Source organism: Pinus tabuliformis, chromosome 7 (genome assembly GCF_031772625.1).
Source record: "Pinus tabuliformis cultivar Carrire ecotype Pingquan chromosome 7, CPIR1, whole genome shotgun sequence".
In the NCBI taxonomy this organism is placed as follows: Eukaryota; Viridiplantae; Streptophyta; class Pinopsida; order Pinales; family Pinaceae; genus Pinus; species Pinus tabuliformis.
This window is the reverse complement of record NC_142293.1, coordinates 1,575,977,716-1,576,005,079: the sequence shown is the minus strand read 5'-3', so window position 1 is coordinate 1,576,005,079 and position 27,364 is coordinate 1,575,977,716. Positions and strand designations below refer to the sequence as shown.

General features: G+C 39.7%; 1 pseudogene; it reads left to right on the top strand.

The window, feature by feature from the left end:
* The first annotated feature begins 24,506 nt into the window (after positions 1–24,506).
* Positions 24,507–25,784, top strand: LOC149254091 (L-type lectin-domain containing receptor kinase S.4 pseudogene; annotated as a pseudogene).
* The last annotated feature ends 1,580 nt before the right edge of the window (positions 25,785–27,364 follow it).

Here is a 27,364-nt window from a genome sequence, read left to right as displayed (position 1 = left end):
TCCAGGATTGACAATCGGCTTGCCCGTATGGCTCTTCTCAACCTCTATCGTTCAGAACACTGCAATTCCTGAACAATCGAGTCAGCAACTAGACGAATCTAGAGTTACCCCCCAACCCTCTACTTCCTCCAATTCTTCCTCTCCTCCTTCCTCTTCGCTTGATGGGGCTAGTAAAGCCAAAAATCAAGTATCTGAGAAGAAGAAGGAAAAGAAGAAGAAAGAGAAGAAGAAGAAGGAGCCAAAAGCGAAAGGGGGCAACCAAGCATCTTCTAGCGAAAATTCACACATTGCACCGACCAGGCCTAAATCGCCATGTGTCATTTGCAAAGGAGACCACTATCATAGAGATTGTCCCTGCATCCCTCGGATCTTAAGGGACTTGTCTCCTCGTTTGCACAACCCAATGTCGTCAACCTCTGATGATCATGTTGAAAACACAATGTCGACTAGTGAAAGTGAAGCCCCAGGACAAAAAGGAAAATATAGATTTCCTTGTAAATTGTGTGAAGGCGATCATACCGTCCACCGTTGTCCCTTCTTACACGAGGCTAAAAGAGTTTTGGACGATCGTCCGGTTTCACCGTTACGACTTCCTCCTGGATATAAAGAACTCTTGCCGAGTCCGTCACTAGTTGAAAATCCGGCTGACCCGCCCAAGTGGTCGGCCGAAGCATCTATCATTGAAGACGAACCATGTGAACCCATACCAGACGAAAGTCAAAAGGTCGAGACGACAGTTGACCCGGTCTTGCCTTCAGAGGTTCCATCTTCAGATGATACAGTCACCGAAGAGAACAAGGATGACACCGTCGAAATTCTTTTCGTAAGCACAAACTTCGATGAACATGGGGGAAATTTACCCATTCATTTACCACAGGAAGGAAGTTCGTCAGAGTCGTACCTAGCCGTCTATCCGGTCCCACCTCCAAGCAACCTAGTTGTTTCTTTCGACTGGAATCAACTAGGCAGACCCCGTTTACTAGCTAGTATACCATTCCAAATCATTGCTCAAATATATAGAATGGTTATGGCTGGTACCATCATAGATGAAGGGGCTTCTGTGAGTATCCTTTCCTCGACTGCTTGGAAAGCGCTTGGTTGGCCATCGCTTTTGCCTAAGATGAGAAATCTGACGGGCTTTGACAAAGGAACCAGTCGACCGTTAGGGATCCTTCCCAATGTACCCATAACATTGAGAGGGAAAACCGTTCACATGAACGTAATGGTAGTCCAAGGACCCCTAGATTATAATATACTCCTTGGACGAGACTATATTTATTGCATGGGAGCCATTGTCTCATCACACTTTAGAGTAATGTGTTTTTCGCACGAAGGAAGAGTGGTCAAGATCGTAGACCAGCTTTCATTTCCCGGATCACGCATAGCAAATAGTCATATACCATCCCTGAATGGTCTTTTCACACAAGGAATGTCTCATCAATCCCCAGTCCGTCCACCTTATGAGCGCGAGTGATTCGGGGGACATGACTGAAACCCAGGGGCATGCACCCTAGTCTGCTTCGGCAGGAAAACTTTGGGTATAGGGTAGGTTTCTGCGAGAGATATATGACTAGTCTGTACTCCCGTCCGTGATTGGAAGAGGGGGTTAGACTGGAATAAGATTCTCTCGTCAAAGTTATGTGAGCGGATTGTCTCACCTTTGTCTATTTTCGTAGACATCGCCGAATAAGTGTTTTTTTTGCGCTGTGAATAGAACAATCTTCGGTAACCTGAAAGAGGTAGATCGTTCCTGATGAAACAAATGTTTTGTTGGAGATTTGAAAGGTGGCCTTGAAACTCTGTTTTATACTTGGGGGCATGCAAACCTTTTGGCATGCAAGCGAAGAGCGATCATTTATATGTTTTTTAGATTGGTCGTTTCCTAACTTGCATAAAGAAAGGATGTGGGGAAAAACTCTAAAAATTGTTGTTTTCATATATGAGACATTCTTATTATACGACTAGATTAATCGAGAATTTTTAGCACATAGTTCAAGCTCGTTAAAAATTAAACATAAGTCATGAGCAAATGTTTCTCCCCGCGTTTAAGCTCATTAAAAAATGAACTATTTCCTGGTAAATAACCATTGTGAATGTAGTACTTCAGCCTTTAAAGCATTGGTCGTGTTCTCATCATCACCTCCACTCTGTATTGGCCGATCATTCACCTCCACTTGATTGTTTACCCCTTTTGAGGAACAGCTGCGAAGAGTGATCCCACTAACCATCCTTGTAACACTGCCGTGATTGGAAGATTCCAAACCTTACCTGGAATCAGCTGCTACCCAATTTTATCACTCGTTCCTCAAAAAATGAGTCCTCTTTAAGCTCTTTTCAATTGACTCGTAAAATATGAAAAGGTTGCCGAGCCATTGGCCTCTCCAGCTCGTTAAAGGGACCGGAAGTGCTATCCCTCCTTTAGATTTTAATCTTTTTGGACCTGAGGGATTATTACACAAAAAGATCGAGCGCTTGTTTTGTTTGGCTCGTTAAAAGTATCGAAAATTCATCCCTTCTGTATTGTTTTATAATTTTGGAGTTTCCTTTACGTCCCTTTTCAGACTCTCTAAAATTGAAAAGGACCGAGTTATCTTTGTCGTTAAACTTGTTAAAACCTAATAGCGACAAACTTGTCCATAGCAGACAAGAATGGGTTTCACTATCGCTAGGCTCGTTAAAACATAGCGATGGGTTTGCCCGAAGGGAAAATTATAGAACAAGCATATGTTATCCTCCTCAAGCTTGACAAAAATAAAGAGGTACTGGTCAGCAATGACTGGGGAAAAATCAGGAAGAAAACTTGAAGAAACTTTGTTGGTAGCAACTCGCTCTTGAACATGACACTTTCACTCTGCATCCAAGTTGGGTTGGGTTGTTTCATTCACCGGTCACATCACCATGGTCCCATCACACCATCCACATATGGGGTTAATGCTACCAATCCATCACGTCAGTGTTGCCGATATGTTCAAGAGAAGTCATTCAGAGAATTCACCTGTGTCTCACCCGCTACAATACATTTACACTCCATTCTTTCATGACCGCCACCCTGAACCTTATATCATCAGATCGTTTTCACCTCCATTAAAATCATTTGCTCCGTTTGTGTCATTGATGTGGGATTCATTAAGGCCCTCCTATGACGGATCGCTTCTTGTCGACATCAGCTCATTATCCAAGAAGTCGATCTAGGAACACACCGTTCAGCACTTTGAAGCTTGCATGCCTCAATGGCAAGTTTCTCACTTCTGGCGACAGGTTTACATCAATGACCTTCGACCGAAATATTTTGTGTGGTGTTCGACGCCAAGTCCTTTATTCACACCACGTGAATTGTACTGCAATACCTTGAGGGTCATTATCATTATTGGTGATTCCTCTCACGCCTGTTAACAGCTTGCATCATTGGCTGGTAATCAAGCGATGTCTTTCCATGTTCGACTCCAGAACATCTCTCACATGGATAGACTTGTACTTCGAGTGAAGATCGAACGAGATTGAAGACCCCGGATCTAGTTTCATCCATCCGGGCTGCGATATATATTCAAGGAAATAAAGACATCAAATGTACATCGTTGCTGCACAGATAATCATCCAATCAAAGGGATGATGGCTCTACCAGAATCATCAGTCTACACTCGGACGATTGTCTATCCTATGTACATGAAAATGAATTTATAAAGCTGAGCATGGGAATGCCCGCCTCAGCTAGATCATGAAAAAATTATGAAGATAATGTATTGTATTGTATCTTATTACAGGTCTCCTCCCAGCTTGAAAGAACTTTGGATCCTCATAATAAAGAATTTCACCCGACATCAAAAGATTAACGACCTCATGCTTTAGGGGGCAACTGTTATAGACATTTTTGGGCACTGCAACCCCAAGCATAAAATGTCCATAAACCAAGGGCTCCTAAGTCCCTAAAAGTGTTGTTCTAACCCCTAAAGGAACAAGGTCAACTGATTACAACTTCTCCCAGAAGTTCTCCATGAAAAACTGCTCAGAATTGGTCAAAACAGGATCATTTCAGCTGCTCCATAGGCAAAGTGCATTGCATCTCACCTAAGTACACTGTGTGGGTGCGTTGCATTTCAGAAAGCCCTTCTATGGGGTGCGATGTGCGAGAAGTGACAAATGGCAGTGTCAATCCGCGAGGTGGAGAGGCATGGAATCTTCCAGAAACTTCTACTGTGACACTTGCCTCTCTGAATTCGACCAAGGATGAGTAAGAGATCATCAATCTCCAAGTGGAAGCAAGAACTATCAGAGGGAAGACACTAATCAAATCACAAGCTGACTCATCTCCCTTACAGATATCTATATATGGATCCCTCATCCCAGAGATCCAGGGGCTGGAATTTTGCATCTTGTAAGGAATTGTTGTTGGTTTCTTCAGACAACATCATAGTGTTGGGTGATCTAAGCTTTGTATGAGGTGAAGAAGGGTTTACTTGCTGATAGGATGATGCTGGGTCAGAACAACTGGTTGTAACTCCCTTGGCTCTTTCTTGATTATCAATAAAAGCTATTCAAGTTTTCCTCCATACTCTTGTGTCATTTATGTTTTATGCATTTGTATGGTCAATTTACATCTGATCCTAGATTGTTTATGATTATAGATCCATGATCTTGTATAGTGTTATGCTACTTTGGTCCTACAGGTACTCTGTGAAGTTGGGCGTACAAGGAAGCAAGTAGCGAAGGACTATCAGGAGAGAGAGGAATCGAACTAGGAGATAAGCGCAAGACAGAGGTTGGTCTCCTTTGTTCTTCTCTCATCTATATTTCATAAAGGAAAAACGAAAGTAGCTTTACATTGTTTGTTTCTAAGGTAGCTACCACACCTTAGTGGGATAAGCAGTTCTATGTAGACACTTTTCCCTGTAACAGCTGTGAAAGAGCATGTTCTGCATAGTGAGGCTATGAGTGCCTAAGCAGAAAATAATTGACCCCGAGAGTAGCACTCTGTGAGACAAGGTTGTGAGTTGCATGTGTGCTCTGTGTGTAAATTTGAATTGCCTGCACATTGTGTAAAAGGTCGAAAGTTGCCTGTGAGTTGTGAGACAAGGCTAAAGTTCCTATGTTGTGTGAAGTAAGGCTAAAAACAGAGTATGTGTTGTGGAGAGGCAGAGAGTTGAGTGCATTAAGTTGAAGGGGCAAAGATCAGTGGGTAGCTAAAGAATGTTGCAGAGAGTTGCAAAGTGCAGCAAAGTGAGATGAGATCAAAAGTTTTTATCAGGCAGAGTTGCTGCCAAATTACAGTGAACTCTTAGTTCTTATTTGAGTGTGGGTTGGTGCCTGCAATCAGGAAGTTTGTGCTTCCATCTCTATTGGAGCTTGAGAAGGCTTGTGTAATTGGTGCTTGAAACAAATCCATGAGGTCGATGCCTCACATGGTGCTTCTGGTACGCTGAACAGGTGTCTACAAACAGAGGGAGTTGGTGCTTCCTGCTAGTTGGTGCTAGCAGACAATCAAAGTGATTTTTTGTTTCTTGTAAGTGGGTGCTCACAAAACATATTGATGTAATAGAGTAGGTGCTCCTATTTACATCAATAACAACAACAAGCTTTGTGGTTTTTTTCCTAATGTGAAAAACCTTGTGTCTAATGTGTATGATGCTTATGGTTTGTATGCTTGTGTGTTGAGTTACTGTTGTTGCTACATTAGATATTGTTGTTGGTTATATGAATGGGTACCAAGTTAAATAAGAAAAAAAAAATTGGCATAAAGAAGTAAAAAAATAGCTTTAATATTGATTCACCCCCCTTTCAGTGTTAACATTGTTTCCAACAATGAAAGCAATGTTGTTTCAACAAATCTTTGATTCATACCTCATTTCCTTACTTTTAAAAGTATGATGTCGCGTTTCGAACAATGTTAACAAAAAATTCATTCATTATAGGGAGTAAGCGTTAGTGTCTCATATCTTCCACTTTATTACTAGAGAAAGAAATTTCTAGAGAAATGATTTCTTGGATAGAGTTTCTTTTCATTGATATAAAGGTAAGATCATACTATAATCATAAGGCTTTTTTTTGAAAATGGAAAAAAACTTATGTAATACACAAAATGATGACTAAGGCCAAATAAAATGATTCCAAAAGATCACACTAAATAGAACTTTCATGTAACATACAAATTGAAGAATAAAGTCAAATGAAAGTGATTCCAATAAACATCGTTGGTGAAACATCCAAATTCATGCATTCCTTCATGAACATATTATTCCAAGCAATGATTGAATTTTTTTAAAAAGTTTTATTTTTTTTATAAATTTGACGTGTTATTGTAATTGAATTAATTATAATAACAGATTATTATGCCAATGTCTGACATACCATATCTATAGAGAATTATTAATTTTTTCCATACATAAATTTTTTTTGGTGTTTTACAATGTTAACCTTTGTTTTCAGTATAATATTTTCGCTAATGTCATTTTGTCCCTGCATGGCCGCTGCATTGTCCAAGTGATGTTGCCAGCTACTTTAAGAACTTTGTGTACGAGAGATATGTGGTCACATGCTAACCTATCCCAGTTGTGCAACACTGATCATGAAAGGCTGGGGAGAAATCCGTCATCGGGTACGGGTTCTGCATCCGAAACTTTTCCATCCACCAGGCTTGAAGGAAAGGCCAAATTAATGTGAAAGGCCATATTAATGCGAGGTAATGATTGCAACCAAACATTTTCGACCATTTCTTGGGTATGTCTGACAATATTCCAGCCCTTGACCCACTAACTCTGAGAATCCCTGTCCACGGAATCCAGCACGGGGTTCGATCGCCTGACTTTCTGCAACCACGAGGGCCGAAGAAATGAGGGTTCGTCATCTGACCCGGAGCAGAAACATCAGGAGAGACGCAGGCGTGTGAATGTGGGATTTCGAGATGCCGAGTTGAAAAGTTATGGAAATTTTGATTATATTTAGAGGTAAATATTTTTGTAAATCCAAATTATAGTTGTTAAATTTCAAATTTTAGGTGTTTTAGAGATTTTTCATGGTGCTAAATCTATTTCCACTGTCAAAAACACAATTCAAACACTGACTTTTCAAAAAAATTAAATATTTTTTAACCCAAATTTCCATTACTTTTGACTATCATGCATATTCAGACGTTGAGTGTGGAATCTGTAAAATGGTGTGAATGGATATTCTCAACGGCAAAGTATAGGTATATGCAAAGTTAGTTGTCAAAGGTGGAATCTGTAAAAATGGTGTGAATGGATATTCTCAACGGCAAAGTATAGGTATATGCAAAGTTAGTTGTCAAAGGGATGGTTGACAATTTTAACGTCAAGCACAAGCAAATGACAACTAAGAAAATACTAAACATGCATTAACTATTTTTTAAATAGGTTAGATATAAGATTTGAAATTAAGACTTTTACGGTGGTGAAGCTTCATTTCTACAATTATTGTTAATCTCACTAATTAACGTTCTTATTTTAATACTTTTCTACAATTATTGTTAATTCAGCTAATTCACTAATTTTAATTTAAATAAATAATTAAAATATATTACATATACTTTAATATATAATAGATCTAATTATAAAAAATAAATAAATTTGAACCGCAATACATACATACAACCTGTTTATTTATAAATTTAAAATTTAAAATATTATTATAAATTTAATCATTAATATAATAAAGTAAATAAATATTTACGTGTAGTAGGTTTTATAACAACTGACAAGTCTTTCTGTAGATCTTATACGTGTAGTAGTTGGCTTTATATTGTTGGTTTGACGTAGTGTTTTCTATGGCTTGAATAAAATTTTAAGGAAATCACTTGGACCTTTCAGCATAAGAGGTCATTCCCTGTATGGTCACCTTGTATGGTCATCTTAACGTGATTTATTATGGATTTTTTTTTAAAGAGGGAATATTTTAGGTATAATTTAATTAATTGATATTTTTTGAATTTTTGTTATTTAATTTTTGTTTAAGTATAAATAAATTAAATGTAATGATTTTTTTCTTAGAAATTGAGATTATGTTTGTTGTAAAGTTCAAATTAATTTACCAAAGAATATGAATGTGAAAAGTCAAAACTAAGTTAAGTCAAAAATAAGTTAATTAATATGTTATAAGTAATATTGTTACAATTTTTTATACATACCAAAGAAAAAAGAATGATTATACTTTGTCATGGTAAAATAGTAAATATTTTAAACTAATGTGCTATTCAGGTTACCAAGTGGTGAGAAGAATTGTTGTTTTGTTCATCGTTTAAATTTAAATTTAAATTCCAAAACTAACATGTTGAGCTTATACTAAATATATAGTTGTGAAGTCTTAATGAAAACAATAAAATTTCAATTCAATTTAAAATTGTAGTGTGATTAATATTACCTCTAATCTTCTACCCTGTTGCAAACATTCCCATTCTAGTTTTGCTTCCTACCCAAGGTGTTTGGTTTGGGGCTTCACCTCTAGTGGTTACCCACCTATTTTCTCCTAAGGTTTTGCAAGTAATGCTATTTCTTTCATCTACAACCTACATTGTCTTAACTGCTCTGGGTGATACCTCATTTCCTGGCATTGGGGTCCTAACAAGTTCTCTCACAAGTCTCAACAATCTACACTTGGTTTCTACTCTTGGCTCTCCAATTCTTGTGTTTCCAGGGGGCACCTTCAGCTTAATGGCTCTTGGACAACATTAACTTAGTCAGAGGGGTGGGCAGTCAACCTCCTCTTCATCAACACACAAGCTCTTTGGATGGGACTTGGTAGTAAATTTCTTTGACTTTGTCCCTCTGGAGGTCAGAGGAGAGATTCTACTATTAGAATCGAAAGATTTTGGAGGGAAATCTTATTTCTTAGATTTTGAAGTCTCTGAACATAGATGCAATTAGGTTTCGGATATGGGGTGGTTCAGGAAACTTTGTCTCCATTTCCTACACCCCATTAGTTTGCACTAGCAGCTTGACATCATTCTACACATGGTAATAAGGGACAAACAAATTGATAATTATTGTTTTTTTTTTGGACAGGAAGACATTAAAAGACTCCTAAGGAAGCTTCACTTCAACCTAGATGGTATTGATGCCAGGTTGGCTAGAGTGGAGAAATATGTAGTCTCTCTTTGATATTGATTCATTGGAGGATCATGTGGAGGACCATGAGGCTCTGGCAGTTAAAAACGATGTTCCTTTAGTTGTGGCACCCTGATCGATCTATCACCTTAGCAGCAGCCAACACCTTCCTCACCAACCCTCATTTCTAATTTGTATCCTAGTTTCGAGTTCGTCCAACAAAGGACATGATGGTGATGCTTCGATGGAATACCTCCTCTAGCACTCTTAGCTATAATTCCATTTGGTCATGTTGGCTCCCACACCTCTCGTTATGGTTGTAATTCTTGCATGATTTTCTTTGATGTTTTCTCTGGTTACTCAATTTTATAGGTTCCTTTTCTTCCTTTTTAAAGTTAAGTCATCTAGAATACAATGCTTTAAGCCATATAAGGCGACCTCAATTTTTTTTTTTGATGTTTTCTCTGGTTACTCAATTTTATAGGTTCCTTTTCTTCCTTTTTAAAGTTAAGTCATCTAGAATACAATGCTTTAAGCCATATAAGGCGACCTCAGTTTTTTTTAAAAAATAGTACATCTATGCCTCAACAAATGTAAACACAAGTCAACTAGATAGATTTTGTTTCCATGTCTGGATTGGTTGGGATTTTGTAAGTCAACAATGTAATTTTTTCTGCTATAATAGAAATCATTTTGTTGACACCTAATCTTCATGATTTGGGAATTTGTAAAATAAATAAATCAGGAATGTGAACAGTCATCGGAAGATGAACTGAACAATCACTCCTAATGTATAAAACAATAACATACCTATGGAATAAACACACCAATCAGTTTTTCTGCCTTTGGAGAGTTACTACTTGGCCTGATATGGTATTAGAGCCAGTCCTAAGAATAGTCGTAACTCCCTTCATCTCTGCCATTGCCTCTGTCCTGAAATGATGTTGCACTGCACTGCTCTGCCTCTGTCACTGCCCAGAAATGATGATGCACTGCACTGCTCTGCCTCTGTCGCTGCCCAGAGATGCGTTGGACCCAACGCTCATGGTTGTTAACGTTCTCTCACCTAATGCTCTCACCGTTCTGAGAGATTCCATGCGCAGCTGGACTGTTGAACGCTGCCTGATCCAGGGTTTTCATCCATCGTTGAACACTGCCTGATCCAGGGTTTTCATCCATCGTTGAAGACTGCCTGATAAGAGTGTGGTATCATCGTTCTGAATGCACGGTGCATTAAAGCTGGTAACGGTGTTTTGTTTATGTTTTGCATGCGTTGTTTGTGTTTGCCTTGAACGATGTTTACCTTGGACGGTGTTTGTATAAGCTCCTATGTGTTTGCCACCCATCGCCATAAAAAAAAAATTGAAGAATATGTAAATAGCAAGATAGTTGCGGTTTATAGTTTATAGTTTCAAGTCCGGTACTGATTGCTCCTCATGGTAATGGCCAATGTTGAAGGCAGTATTCAAAATCTGGAGTTTAAATCTCAAGAAGATGATATCTCCCGTCAATGATATCCGCTTGTTGTCAGCCGGAGGCATTGAAGCTCACCCTGTTACATGGTTCCTTGAAAGAGCGTTACAGAGGAACGCAGCTTTTGATCTAAACGTGCCACATAATTTGGAGGCATTGAAGCTTCCTTAAAGGAAGAAATGACAAATCGACGATATGATAAGTCTCAAGGAATTGTTTACGCATAAGTGATTTTAGTTCCGGCCATAACCTATAAATCTGAAGAACGAACCTGAGATGCCCGACATTGCATCCGCTCAACACTGGATTTGTTACTCACTGGAGTGAACATGGCCTGATACGTGTTGAATTCAAAGTCCATGGATACATGTTGAATTCAAAGTATTGTTTATATCATTCAAAGCATTTGTTGAATTCAAAGTATTACGCAGTTTATATCATTCAAAGCGTTTGTTGAATTCAAAGTATTGCGCAGTTTATATCATTCAAAGCGTTTATATATCATTCAAAGTATTGTGCAATTTTCAAAGTGGTTTATATATCAAAGCATTTGTGGTATTGCACGTTCTATATATCATTCAAAACATAGTAGTATTGCACAGTTTTTTTATCATTTGAATGGTAATGTTGCGTTGAAAAGTATAAGCATTAAAGTGATATATTGAAGTGATATGTACAATGAAATGCTGATGCTTCTATCAAACATTAGAGGGCTTTGAAGAAAATATAGTGCATAAGGCTGTAACGTAAGGATTTTTTTTTTTTTTTTTTTTTTTTTTTTTTTTTTTTTTTTCAGCAGAAGTATTTTTTTTATAGAATGCATTCAATCATCTCTATGGTAGGAATAGTTCTCACTAGCAAGGACAACTATCCTGAATGGTCTCGGATGATAAAACACACCCTCATCTTCAATGAGTTGTGGAAGGGAGTGTGTGTCGGAGAAGGAGACAAGGACCCAGTACAACCTACATCAGACAAAGAGCTCGTCATTTGGGATAACAAGAACAACAAAGCATATGCATTAATCGTAGCATCTGTAAATGAAGAAGTAAGTCGCCATATTTCATCATATTCAACTGCCTTTGAAGCTTTACAAAAGCTCAAAGAACTCTATGACTCACATTCTGCACTTGAAGTTGTTCAGCTCATGATTAAACTCTTCACTCTTGAACTGAAAAATAATGATCCTCTTGCTCTTGCATCTGAAGTAAAATCCATAATGCATGATATCAAATCCACTAAGGTTGAGTTGGATATCCCTCTTATTGCTTTTCTCAAGGCACTCTATCCTACTTACTCCAATTATCTTGAGTCTTTACAAGCAAATGGAAATCTTAAAGATATAACCTTTGACTCTCTTGTGAAAAAGTTTGCTGAAAGAGAGAAAGCCTTTGGAAAGAAGACAGTCCCTGAATCTTCTGAAGAGACTGTTTGCCTTGCTCATAAAGAAAAGCATCCTGCTCAAGATTCTACAAGAGGAAGAGGTGGATGAAGAGGAAGAGAAAGATACTTCAGAGGCAGGGGGGCAGACATTCTCAAGGAGAAAAAGAAGATCTGCATTGCATTCGCTGCAAACGAAATGGATCACATGATGCTTCTACATGCAAGCTACCATGGGACAAAATTGAGCAGAAAAGAAACTAGCAGAAAGGTAAAACTGATGATACAGACAAAGGTAAAGCACCTGAATCCGCTCACTATATTGAGGCACAATGTAACATTGGAGTAAATGAAGATTTGTTTAATGCTTCACTTACTTCATTGAAAAATGATTGGTTGCTTAATTCAAGAGCAACCTGTCATATGACTCATAGGAAAGATTTTTTTGAAGATTTCACTGACAATGTTGATGGAGCAGTATACTTTGCAGATCAGTCAAAAATCAAGCCATCAGGGCTTGGCACAATCAGGCTTAAACTGCCTGGTCTTCCAGACTTTCTTCTGGATCATGTTCTATATCTCCCACAGCTCAAGAGAAACTTGTTGTCCTTGGTCCACATCCGCCAGCAAGGTCACTCCATTCATATGTTTGATGGCCAGCTTGAGGTAAGAAAATCATCTGACCACTCACTTGTCATGAGTGGAATAGAAGAAGAAAGGCTTCTCAAACTGTAAGGAACCTCTGCTCATGCACAACAATTCTCATCATGAAGAAGGTACACTTCCATCAAGTTTATTATGGCATGCTAGATTTGGACATTTAAACTATGACAGTCTCCCCTTATTGAAGAAAAATGGTGTTGCTGGTTTGCCTACAATTCCTAGGAAACATAAGCAATGTGATGCTTGCATTCTAGGAAAGCATAGCAAACAGTCTTTTCATGATTCACATTCAAGAGCACATAGTGTTGTAGGGAAAAGTATCCGATTCGGATGACCCTATCCCACTCTAAGGGTGATAGTACCTCAGCAACAACTGTAAAGAAAACTACTTAAGGTTTACTTCTTTATGAAAGCAACAGAGAATGAAGAAATGCACTAACCGTCGCCTTGCGCTTAATGTCGAATCCAAACTCTTCTCTTTGCTGCTTGCTCCCAGCTCCTTGCTCTTTTGCTGGCCCAGCTACAATGAGATCCTGCAAAATAACAAAGAAGGGAACTACAAGAAGCATGCAATCATAACTGATTCAAGGATTGGCATAAATCAAATATACAATTATCACAATACATCATTGAAACAAGTGCATATAGAAGAACCTCAATAGCTTTTATCAATAGAAGAAGTAAAGTTCTGAGAGAGTTACAACCATTGAAGGCCCCAATCCAGCAACACCTCCCAGCAGAAAGAATTTCTCCTCTTCACCTCCTTCAAGCAATCACCCAATAGTTCTATAGTGAAACCAACAGCATATCATTACTTTGCACAAAATTCCAGCCCCTTGAGCTCATAGGAGAGAGCTCAATATATAGATGAATTGAGAAAGGATGAGTCAGCTTGTAACTGATGTGTAGCTGCCTTGTGTCCTCTCTCTCTTCAGTTGATCTTCAGTTCTTGAGTCCACTTGGAGAACCTTGCTTCCACTTGGAGAAACAGAGCCTCTGACTCATCACAAGGCGAAATCCCTGATCCAAGTGTCATTTTTGGAAGATTCCAGAGCAATGACTCAGTGTGCCACTTGTCCCATCTTGCTCAGCGCAGGTGGCCTTTGTTCTACCTGCTTTGCAACGCAGGTACACCATGGAGGAGTTGAGTTTCAGCGCAGAAGCCTAGTGGAGCACCTGCTTTGATTTCAGGATTGCTTGTTTTTGAGTGTTTTCAGGTGGAGAACTGATCTGAGAGCTGTTGGTTTGCTGACCTTGTTCCTCTAGGGGTAGGAATATCATGTTTAGGGACTTTGGATCCCTTGGATTATTGACAATTCATGCCTGTTGCTGTAAGGCACAAAATTGTCTATAACAGATGCCCCCTAAAGTATGAGGTCGTTTATCGGGTGAAATGCTTTATTAGGAGGATCCGAAGTTCATTCAATCTGCTGAGAAGTGTCCTGTAATAAGATACAATACAATACATTATTTTTCATTCTTTTTCATGATCTAGCTGAGGCGGGCATTCCCATGCTCAGCTTTATAAATTCATTTTGGTACATAGCACAGACGATCGTCTGATGATAGACTGATAATTCTTTGCTGAAATTATCATCCTTTGAGAAGGATGATCATCTGCTGCAATGATGTACATATCAAATGTCTTTATATCCTGAATATATATCGCAACCCGGATGGATGAAACTAGATCCGGGGTCTTCAATCTCTTCCGATCTTCACTCGATGTACAAGTCGATCCATGTGAGAATTTCTTGAAGTCGAACATGGAAAGACATCGCTTGATTACCGGTCAATGATGTAAACCGTTAACAAGCGCGAGAGGAATCACCGATAAGGATGATGACCCTCAAGGTACGGTAGTACAATTCACATGGTGGGAATAAAGGACTTGGCGTCGACCACCATGCAAAATCTTCTGGTCGAAGGTCATTGATGTATACCTGTCGCTGGAAGTGAGAAACTTGCCATTGAGGCATGCAAGCTTCAAAGTACTGAAGGGGTTGTTCCTAGATCAACTCCTTGGATAATGAGCTGATGTCGACAAGGAGCGATCCGTCAAAGGAGGGCCTTAATGAATCCCTCATCAGTGACACGGAACGGAGCTAGTGATTGTGATGAGGTGAAAACAAACTGTGATGTATGATTCAGGGTGGCGGTCATGAAATGGATGAAGGACAATGTATGGCAGTGGATGGGACACGGTTGACTCTTTGCAGAACAACATCTCTTGAACATATAACGACACTGATGTGATGGATTGGTAGCATTACCCCAAATGTGGATGGTGTGGCGAGGACCATGGTGATGAGACCGGTGAATGAAACAACCCAACCCGATGTGATACGGAGGACAAAGTGTCATGTTCAAGAGCGACTTGCTACCATTAAAGCTGTGAGGTTCTCCCAATTTTTCCCCAGTCATTGCTGACCAGTACCTCTTTATTTTTATCAAGCTTGAGGAGGATAACATATGCTTGTTCTATAACCTGCCCTTCGGGCAAGCCCATCGCTATGTTTTAACGAGCCTAGCGATAGGGAAACTCGTTCTCGTCTAAAGACAAGTTTGTCGCTATTTAATGAATTTAACGAGTCTAACGACAAGGATAACTCGGTCCTTTTCATTTTTAGAGAGTCTGAAAAGGTACATAAAGTCAACTCCAGAATTCCTTTTTCGTCATCTAATCCCTTAAGTCCGAAAAAGTATAAAACAATACAGAAGGGATGAATTTTCGATTGCTTTAGCGAGCCGAACAAAACAAGCGCTCGATCTTTTTGTGCAATAATCCCTCAGGTCCAAAAAGATTAAAATCTAGAGGAGAGATAGCTCTTCCGGTCGTTTAACGAGCTGGAAGGCCAAAACTCGGCAAAATTTTCATATTTTACGAGTCAAGAGAAAAGAGCTCAAAGAAGACTCGTCTTTTGAGGAACGAGTGATAAACAGGGATAGCAGCAGATTCCAGGTACAGGTTGGAATTTTCCAATCACGACAGTGTCACAAGGATGGCTAAGTGAAATCACTCTTCACAGCTGTTCCTCAAAATGGGTAAACAAACATATGGAGATGAACGATTGGCCAAATGAACGGATGGAGGTGAGACTGCAAGAACACGACCAAGGGCTTTAATATGGCTGTCAAAGGTTACATTTACCAAGGTTATTTACTGGTTCATTTTTTCTGGGTGAGCTTGAACTCTAGGGGAAGATTGCTCACAACTTATGTTTATTTTTTAACGAGCATGAACTATGTGCTAAAACTGCTCGGATCTTGCGTTTATTTTTTAACGAGCATGAACATTGCTAAAACTGCTCGATGATGGATGCCCCCAGCATAATAATGCAGACGAGGCATATGCCCCCTAAACTTTAAGGGGCAGTTCATTTTTTAATGAGCTTGAATGCGACCAAACCTTGCTCAATTATACCAGTCATAAAACAAGAAACGCCTCAGGTGAGGTAGTCATATTTAAGGAGCTATACCTCACTAGTTACTCCCATTTGGCAAGTTTTAACTTTTGCCCCACATCCTTTCTTTATGCAAGCTGGAAACGGCTAATCCTACGAGTTTAATGGGTTAGACCTACAGGTTTAAAGGGAGGACCTAAAAATTTAAAAAATAAATAGTCGTCCCATGCTTGCACTCCAAAAGGTTTGCATGCCCCCAGGTATAAAGTATAATTTCGAGGCGTTGCCTCTTTCTTATTACCCGAAAAATGGTTCTGTTCGCTGTCGCAAACTAAACTCTTTTTTCCGGCGATGTCTATTACTAGGTTGCTAAGGATGGTGACTACTTGTTGCAGCAATTTCATCTCTTTCTTTGGAGGCTGCCCCTACTTATCCTTCAAAACATATGTTTTAATGGGTGAGGCTTGCCTTCAAAGATGGTGGCTACTTGCCGCCACAAATGGATCTCCTCCCTCAGGAGAGCCTACTTTTTAGACAAAGGGAGCGAGAAGCTGATTATCTCACTCACATAACTTTGACAAAAGAACTTTATCCTAGAACAACCCTCTCTTCCTTCCTTCGGACGGGGTACGGACTAGTCCCATTCTTCTGCGGAAATTAACTTTATACCCAAGGTTTCCTCTGCCCAAGGCAGGCCAGGGTGCATGCCCCCTGGGTCCCAGTTACATCTTTCTGAATCACTCGCATTCATCGGGAAGTAGAACCAGGGGTGGAGGCATTCCTTGAGTGAATAAACCGTTAAGGGATGGTATTTGACTATTTGCGATGCGTGATCCTGGAAATGAAAGTTGGTCTACGAGCTTGACCATTCTTCCTTCGTGCGGAAAACACATAACTCTGAAGAGTGAGGACACTATCGCCTCCATGCAATATATATAGTCTCGTCCAAGGAGTAAGTTATACACCAAGGGTCCCTGGACGACCATGACGTTCATATGAACTGTCTTCCCTTTCAATGTAATGGGAACATTGGGGAGAATCCCTAACGGGTGACTGGTTCCTTTATCAAAACCCGATAGATTTCTCATCTCAGGTAAAAGCGCCGGGGAACCCAGTGCTTTCCAAGCAATAGAGGAAAGGATACTCACAGATGCCCCTTCATCAATGATAGTTCCAGCCATCACCATTCTGTATATTTGGACAATGATTCTGAATGGGATACTGGCTGGTAACCGGGGTCTGCCTAGTTGATTCCAATCAAAGGATACAACTAGGTTGCTTGGTGGTGGGACCGAATACACGGCCGGATACGACCCTGACGATGTTCCTTCCTGCGATAAAGGAATGGGCGCATTGCCCTGATGCTCATCAGAGTCTGTGTTGATGAAAAGAATATGGACGGTGTCATCCTTATCCTCTTCAGTGAGGGTGTCATTTGAAGATGGGTCTTCAATGACGGAGTCATTTGAGGATGAAACCTCTGAAGGAAGAACCGGGTCAACTGTCGTTTCGACCTTTAGACTTTCGTCTGGTCTGGATTCAGCAGGTTCATTCTCAATGACTGACACTTCAGCTGACCACTTGAGCGGGCCAGCTGGATTTACAACTATCGAGGGATTAGGCACGAGTTTTTGGTATCCAGGAGGAAGTCGTAACGGTGATACCGGACGATCTTCCAAAACTCTCTTTGCCTCATCTAAGAATGGACATCGGTGGATGGCGTGATCGCCTTCACACAGCATGCAGGGTGATCTTGGTCTCCCTTTTCGTCCTTCACTCTCGCTAGTTGACGGACTGCAATCAACATGGCTATCAGAGGTTGATGCTACCGGATTGTGCAACCTGGGGGACCAGTCCCTTAGTATCCGGGGAATACAAGGACAATCACGATGGAAGTGGGTCCCTTTGCAAATGACACATGTCGATTTAGGCCCGGTCGGTGCAGTGTGTGGATTTTTGTCAGATGTCTTTTGCTTGCCCCCAGTCGCCTTCGCCATAGGCCCCTTCTGCTTCTTTTCTCTCTTCTTCTTTTCCTTCTTCTCCATGGGAGGCTGACTTTTTCCGGCTCTACCTTGCGAAGATGAAGGATCAGAGGAAGAATTGTAAGAAGTGGAAGGCTGGTGGGTAGCTCTAGACTGTTCTGACTGTTGATTCGACTGCTCAGGATTAGTGGCGATCTGAACTACATTAGTTGAAAAGAGCCATACAGGTAGGCCAATTGTCAATCCTGGAAGCGACAATGTGGCCATATGAGGCGCACCAACATCTCCCCAAGAGGAGAAGGGATTGGGACTTCCGCCAAGGTGACTTCCTTGGTTGGTGGGCTCCATACTTTTCAACTGAAATATCAACGTGGGAATAACAGGTGATTATGTTCCGATTAAAATAAATTTTATTAACGACGCTTTAGACACAACTTTGCTTTTTCATGTTTTAAGAGTCGAGAAAAAGCTAAAGATGACTCTAGTCTCCTTCGATGTTTTAACGAGCCCGAAGTGACAAATGCTCGGATGGACTTTTTCAGTTATAGAGTTTGAAAAAGGCCAAAAGAAACTTCTCTGGAGTTCTAGGCAGAGGGTGTGCCAAACTTTTCGCGAAACCACAGAATACGTTTTACGGTACGGGTGGTCGATCTTCGTGAATGCTGTGTTCACTGCATCGCGATCAGTAGGGCGGCCGACACGGCTTCCTATGGATAAAGGCTTTGTTCCTATAGGGGTCTCCCAATATATACGCGACGGTACGTGGGAGCACAAGTCCGTATTAGTGCCACCGACTCTCAGGAGGAATCACCCACCTTCGTAGAGATCGACAGTCACTATGTTTAACGACGCCGGAACACGTCTCTACCTAGACCTCTATGTGTTTGCGTTATGTTACAAAGCGTTGTTATGTAAATTGAATTTATTTTAATGTTGATCTTGTTTAGCATTTTGCCTTTAAGGATCACCACGAGATGTATGTAACAAATTCCTGAATGCAGTCTAAGATGAGAAGCAAACTTTTCAATCTTTCAACTTTGAAAATCTTAACTACTGAGGGAGAAGAAAGGCAAATCTTTTCACACAGATCATAGAGCACACACTAATGCAATTTTTCCTAAATCAGTATGCAAACAGTCAAATGCAAAATGCACAATGCATGTATTTTCTTTTCCCTTTCTTAATGTTGATGTATTACAAAAAGAAAGTTGTTATATAACTTTGATCTTGATTTCAAGCGAAAGTAAACAAGCTAGTCCAAAATCAAAAGACACCTTAAGATTTACTTGTTTAAACACTGGAAATGCATGAAATCAAACCATAATGACGAAAGTAAAAAGACTAATCAGCTATGGACAGCAAACAAGCTAATCTCTTTAGACCAGCAAAATGCCTAACACAGGTTCAGATCTAAGAGGCCAAAGCAAGACTAGTTCACTTTCGTTATGGGAAATTGTAAATGATGTAAGAAATACAAAAGAACAAGTACAATTTCGTTATATAACAGAGGCGGAATGATGGCAAGTAAGGTTGGTTTCAGAATAGGTACAAGAAAGACAACTTGCTGCAAAAACTATAGTGAAAACAAGCAAGAAAAAGGGAGGAAACCCCAACTGCACAAGGCAAAATTGGGCCAACGCAGGTGCTGCTCATCCAGTCTGGCTCTCAGTGCAGGTAGCCCCTTCGGGACCTGCGTTGCAAAGCAGGTAGCCTGTGTACTACCTGCTTTGGAAAACGAAAGTTGCGTTTTCTCAGTTTCCGGGTCACAATTTTCTCAAAAATTCACCGTTTTTGCTCAAATCAGAAGCTATCAGTCAAGCACACACTAAGGGATGACAAGGAAGATGAAAATCTATCACTAAGAGTTTACAAGGATCCTTGTAGATCAGCTCTTCAAATCATGAACATGCTCAGAAATGAGCTAGAGTAGCTGCCCTCTACTTCGCTTTTGATATAGTCAAAAGCTTTTCGATTTGGTACTCTTTTGTTCAGGAAATGAATAGCAAAATACTACAAACAATCAAACAAATACGATCCCCAGCGGAGTCGCCAGTTTGTTGTAGGGAAAAGTATCCGATTCGGATGACCGTATCCCACTCTAAGGGTGATAGTACCTCAGCAACAACTGTAAAGAAAACTACTTAAGGTTTACTTCTTTATGAAAGCAAGAGAGAATGAAGAAATGCACTAACTGTCGCCTTGCGCTTAATGTCGAATCCAAACTCTTCTCTTTGCTGCTTGCTCCCAGCTCCTTGCTCTTTTGCTGGCCCAGCTACAATGAGATCCTGCAAAATAACAAAGAAGGGAACTACAAGAAGCATGCAATCATAACTGATTCAAGGATTAGCATAAATCAAATATACAATTATCACAATACATCATTGAAACAAGTGCATATAGAAGAACCTCAATAGCTTTTATCAATAGAAGAAGTAAATTTCTGAGAGAGTTACAACCATTGAAGGCCCCAATCCAGCAACACCTCCCAGCAGAAAGAATTTCTCCTCTTCACCTCCTTCAAGCAATCACCCAATAGTTCTATAGTGAAACCAACAGCATATCATTACTTTGCACAAAATTCCAGCCCCTTGAGCTCATAGGAGAGAGCTCAATATATAGATGAATTGAGAAAGGATGAGTCAGCTTGCAACTGATGTGTAGCTGCCTTGTGTCCTCTCTCTCTTCAGTTGATCTTCAGTTCTTGAGTCCACTTGGAGAACCTTGCTTCCACTTGGAGAAACAGAGCCTCTGACTCATCACAAGGCGAAATCCCTGATCCAAGTGTCATTTTTGGAAGATTCCAGAGCAATGACTCAGTGTGCCACTTGTCCCATCTCGCTCAGCGCAGGTGGCCTTTGTTCTACCTACTTTGCAACGCAGGTACACCATGGAGGAGTTGAGTTTCAGCGCAGAAGCCTAGTGGAGCACCTGCTTTGATTTCAGGATTGCTTGTTTTTTAGTGTTTTCAGGTGGAGAACTAATCTGAGAGCTGTTGGTTTGCTGACCTTGTTCCTCTAGGGGTAGGAACATCATGTTTAGGGACTTTGGATCCCTTGGATTATTGACAATTCATGCCTATTGCTGTAAGGCACAAAATTGTCTATAACACATAGGAAGCTTGAACTCATTCATTCAGATTTATGTGGTCCAATGCCTGTTCCTTCTGCAAATGGAAATAAATATATCATGACATTTATTGATGATTACACCAGAATATGTTGGGTTTATTTATTGAAGAACAAATCTGATGCTTTTCAAACATTCAAGAATTTTCATAAATGGATTGAAAATGATGCACAATCTCATATTGGGTCTATTCGCACTGATAATGGAAAAGAATATGCATTGAATGAATTTGAAAAATATCTTCGCCAACATGGGATCAAACATCAAACAACTGTACCTTATAATCCCCAACAAAATGGTGTAGCAGAAAGAATGAATAGAACAATTTTGAATATGGTACGATCCATGCTTTTCTTCAAAAATGTAAAGATAATGTTTTGGGCTGATGTTGTTCTATGTGCTGTATATATAAAGAATAGATGTTCATCTAATGCTATAAGAAACAAGACTCCTTATGAATTGTGGTATGGACATGTTCCTTCGGTAAAACATCTCAGGATCTTTGGTTCCACCTGTTATGCTTTGATACCAAAGGTACATAGAAACAAACTTGGTGCTAGAAGTCGTAAGTGTATCTTCCTGGGGTATTCAAACACCTCTAAAGCATACCGCCTCTGTGATGAAGTAAATAAAAAGTTTGTTGTATCTAGAGATGTCATTTTTCTTGAATCATCCAAATTTGACAATGTTGTTGAGCGGCAACTTGATCGCTTGGATAGATTCGCAAAAACAAAATCATTTCAAGAATTTGATAATCAGATTCCACATCTTGAAGGGGGGATTCCTATACTAGATCAACATGTGGAATCTTCTTCTGAAGAACAATCTCCCCTGCATGAAACTCCAACAACAGATGATGCTTTAAGTGATGTAATTGATAGAATTGGGAGACTCAATCTTGATTCAGTCCCAACTCAATCAACAGAGCAGCCTGGACCATCTCAGAAAGGTCCCCCAAAGTGGCTGACAAAGACACTTGAAAGTGTTCATCCTGATGAAATTGGAAAAACAGGAACTAGAAACTCAAACCGACAAAATGGAGGTGATGTAGATGACTCTAATTCACCTGTTGATATGGGTGTTACTTATGATTGTGAATTGAACTTGTCTACAGATTTTGAACCAACTTCCTTCAAAGAAGTTGCTTCTCATGATGAATGGAAAGAAGCAATGCAAAAGGAGTATGATGCTCTCATAAAGAATGGCACTTGGAAGCTGGTTGATCCTCAATTTGGAACCAAACCAATTGGCTGCAAGTGGGTCTACAAGAACAAGTACAAAGCTGATGGCTCACTTGACAAGCACAAAGCTAGGCTTGTGGCAAAAGGCTTTGCACAGAAGGAAGGGGTCGATTATGAGGAAACTTTTGCCCCCACAGCAAAATGGGCCACCATCCGGACACTTTTTTCACTAGCTGCTCAGAACGGTTGGAAAGTCCATCAAATGGATGTAAAAACTGCATTCTTGAATGGAGATCTAAAAGAGAATGTTTTTATGTCCCAGCCTGAAGGATTTGCTGTGAAAGGACATGAACATAAAGTATGCAAACTTGTGAAGTCCTTGTATGGCCTCAAACAAGCACCGCGAGCCTGGTATGAAAAACTAACTGAGCATCTTCTGAAACTCAACTTCAATCATTTTGATCTTGATGATGCAACTTTATTTGTCAAGAAAGTTGGCAAAACAATTGTGCATCTTGTGGTATATGTAGATGATCTTTTAATGACAGGGAACAATGAAAGCTACATTGCATCCATCAAGAAGGAATTAGGGAAAAGTTTTGAAATGACTGATTTGGGAAATGTTCATTACTATCTTGGCATTGAAGTAACCCAACATCCAAAATCCATATTTCTTTCTCAAAAGAAATACATTGGAGATTTGTTAAACAGATTTGGCATGACAGAGTGCAATCCTCTTTCTACTCCAATGGAACAAAACTTAAAGCTCACATATATTGAAGGAAAGGAATTTGAGGATGCAACAAAGTATAGACAGCTTGTAGGAAGTCTCATCTACCTCACTACTACCAGACCAGACATTTCATTTATTGTTGGAATCCTCTCCAGGTTCATGCAAAAGCCTTGTGAGGGACATTGGTTTGCTGCAAAAAGAGTTCTAAGGTACTTGAAGGGAACTCAAGACCTTGGAATCAAGTATACACAGGTGGACGACTTCAGCTTGATTGGATACTCTGATTCAGACTTTGATGGAGACAAAGAAACTGGGGTATCTACTTCAGGATATGCTATGAGTCTTGGATCAGGAGTTGTCTCCTGGAATTTGTAAAATAAATAAATCAGGAATGTGAACAGTCATCGGAAGATGAACTGAACAATCACTCCTAATGTATAAAACAATAACATACCTATGGAATAAACACACCAATCAGTTTTTCTGCCTTTGGAGAGTTACTACCTGGCCTGACACATTTGTAGAAATTACCAAAAAAAATTAGTACCTCTAATCTTCGTTTAATGCAAAACTCATTCCAAATATGCCTTAATAAATTTTGAATAATATTTTTACATTGAAATAATACATTTTTAATTTAATTAATTAGTTAGCTAAATTGGAATAGAAACTCTACATAATCGCTTTTTATTATGAAAGATACAAGAACCAAAATCTATGTTTAAACATCAAAAATGGAATTTCATAAATAAAATATGTAATAAATAAAATTTTATAAAATCAACCATTTTACAGCATATTATATATATATATATATATATATATATATACTTTCTATCATATTTAAATCCATAGTTAAAAACTAAATAAAATTAGCTGTTAACAAAATGAGAAAGCAAAAGATACCAATCAATTATTGGATAAAACTTTTTAAAATATATATAAAGATTTATGGAAACCTTTTGTCATTGTTAACACATATATATAATCAACTAAAAAATATTAATTATAATAAAATATTACAAATTACAATAATGAAGTTTAAAGTACGTGAATAAGAATCTTCTTCAAAGCAATCATCCTCCACTTCCTTAATTATTATTCATTTTCCTCTGTAATAATAAATAAGGGAGTAGTCTACCTAAGCGGTAGAATGGCCCGTTTTCCGGCACCGGCCGAAAAATCGTCCGACTCAGGCCACCGGGAATCTCTTCACCCTCCACCACCCTCTCGGAGCTCCGCCACCCTCCTTCTCCGCTTCTCCGCCACCCTCCTGGCAATCCTGACATTCCCTGCCACCCTCCTGGCAATCCTGACATTCCCTGCCAGGGCCTGACAAGATATCGGATTTGGATGCAGAGAATGGGGCCTGACATCCCCTGACAGACTAGCCGCGGTGTATTGTTCGGGAGCTCCTTATTCCTGTTCCATTCAAATTGTCACCCGCGCACTAGTTTCTGAAACTAGTTTAACGAACAGCAGGCGTGACTTCAGTTAGGAATACCAGTTTCAGGATGAATGGGCCTGCACAGGACCTTGAACTCTCAAAGCTTCCTCAGATTACATCTGCAAATTCTATGGTGAAGATTAGAAGGTTCATAGTTGAGGTATCCATAGCTGCCGTAAGTATCACAGTTCTTGCAAGTCTGGCAGCAGTTTACCTTATTAGGGGGATTCGACAGAGTGAGGTGATTGAAGAATGGGAGCTTGAATATGGTCCTCATAGATTCCCCTACAGTGAACTTAAAGTGGCCACAAAGGGATTTAGGGACAAACAGTTGCTGGGGTTTGGAGGTTTTGGCAGGGTTTATAAGGGCGTTATTCCCAGCACTGGGCGGGAAGTTGCAGTGAAGTGGGTTTCGCATGAATCCAAGCAAGGGGTGAGGGAATTTATTGCAGAGATTGCAAGCATTGGCCAGCTGAGGCACAGGAACTTAGTTCAGCTTCAAGGTTGGTGTCGGTATAAGGAAGAGCTTCTGCTTATCTATGATTACAGGCCAAATGGTAGCCTTGACAAGCTCTTGTTTGAGAGCACACAGAATATGTTGACTTGGTCGCAGAGGTATACAATTTTGAAAGGGGTTGCTTCGGCTTTGCTTTATCTTCATGAAGAATGGGAGAAGACAGTAGTCCATAGAGATGTCAAAGCAAGCAATGTATTATTAGATGCATATTTGAATGGCAAGTTAGGGGACTTTGGGCTTGCTCGTTTATATGAACATGGTTCAAATCCTCACATCACCCATGTAGTTGGAACTATTGGATACCTTGCTCCAGAGCTTCCTCGTACTGGTAAGGCCACAACAAGCACTGATGTGTTCGGATTTGGGGCTTTATTGCTTGAAGTGGCTTGTGGAAGAAGACCCATTGAGCCGAAGATGTCTCTCGAAGAATTAATTTTGGTTGACTGGGTTCGAGAGTTGCATTCCAAGGGAAAGCTTTTGGAAGGAATTGATCCTAGACTTCTTAATGAGTACCCTATTGAAGAAGTTGGGCTTGTTCTTGAACTGGGTTTGCTTTGTTCCCATCCTCATCCCGAAGCTCGACCTAGTATGAGAGAAGTAGTGCAAATGCTTGCAGGCGATAAAGCACATCCTGTGCCACCTTCTGAACCTCCTTCGGCAGACACACCTACAAGAACTGAAAATCTTGATGAATTCATTGTTTCATTTTCTTCACACAAGCATGGTTCATCTATTGCTATCTCACATCCTAACAGAAGCTCAGATGGTAGGCTAGTTTTCACACCGGATAGAACATCACCACTTTCACTGTTAGCAGCAACAGCTTGAAAGGTGTGTGTAATTAAAACAAGTCATGGAGTAACTGTTGTTGAAAAAACATATTTATTTTGGTCCGTTGGTGCATGATCCATGTCTTCTTGTTTATTGGACTGGCCAATGATGAGTTACTTCCTCTTCAAACAGACTAAGAGCTGGAGTTCCAGAGATACAGAGCTTGGAGTTTTCCTTTTGATATATCAGAAAAAAAGGCTAACAGATCTGAAGTCTATGATTGCTGAGTGTAGACAAACTGTGTGCAGTTTTACTAATCTTCAAAGAGTATTTGATGCAACAAAATGTAGTGATTTTTCTTCAGTTGACCCAGTTTTTCATCTCAGCAAATGGCTTGATTATCTGATACAACAGAGAGTGTAAATTTAGAGGAGAATTTCTTCTCTCATGTTTAAATTATATTTACAAGTCACAAAAAAAAAACAGTGTGTGTTGAGTTTCTTTCAAGTGTGAAGATATGCCGAGTTACATTATCTGTGTAACTAGCAGTTTCCCTTGTATATGAAATGCATAAAGAAATCTCTGGCTTGCATTCTTGTGCTTCAAAAACAAAGTTGTTTCCCAATTGTATTTCTGATTTTAGGGGCGACATTGTTTCAACGTTTGTACATTCCTTATAGAAAAAAAGGTGAACAATCATCTGTTCCCTCTATATTAAAAAAACAATCCTTGTTGCTTTATGTACTTCTTTGTTATAGTTTTAAATATTTTGAATTTCCTATTTATCTTCACAATTTTTCTGCTATAGATTCTTCTCTAATTGCTATAGGTTGCTCTCCAGGTAAAACAATTTAGTATCAAGTGGTTGTTGGTTTCAAAGGGGGACATCTTTGTTGCCAAGTTGAAGAAGCTTGGTTTGCAGAATCTTGTGTTCTTGAGGCCTTGTTTTGAGGTCTTGATCAGAAAGCTAGAGAAATCTCATTTTCTAGGTAAAGAAGCTCAAGTTGGACAATGTTGTGTTGTTGTAGTAGTGATTATTTTGAGGTAGCTAGCTTCAGTGAGAGGCTAAGAAGATATATGTGGTAGGAGAAATGACATCTAGACATTTAGAGATCGATAAATTCTATGGCCACAACTTCCATTTATGGAGGTTGAAGATGGAATATTTGCTTATTGAAAGAGAGTAGAAATCAGTACGAAGGACACAAAGTCTGACATCGTGAAGTAGGAGGACTGGGGCAAGATGAATGATAAGGTCATGGCCTTGATTGGTCTTGATATATCAAATTCTATGTTAATGGATGTGTTAGGAGAAGCTACAATAAAGAAGAGTTGGGATAAGCTTGGCTTATTGTATCAGGCTAGACTCCTCATGAATTTGATATTCCCATGGAAGAAGCTATATGCTCTAAAGATGAAGGATGGTGACAGCGTTATATATCACATTAATGCCTCCAATGCCTTGCTCAATCTTCTTGACCATTGGTGATGAAGCAAACGAAGAGAAATGATGCATAGCTTTTTCTTTGTAGTCTTCTGAATTCTTGGAAGAGTTTGATAGTTTCCATTGGTGGAGCTACAGAGGTAGAAATCTCAAGATGGATGAGATTATAGGTTAGTGGCTACAAGATGAGATG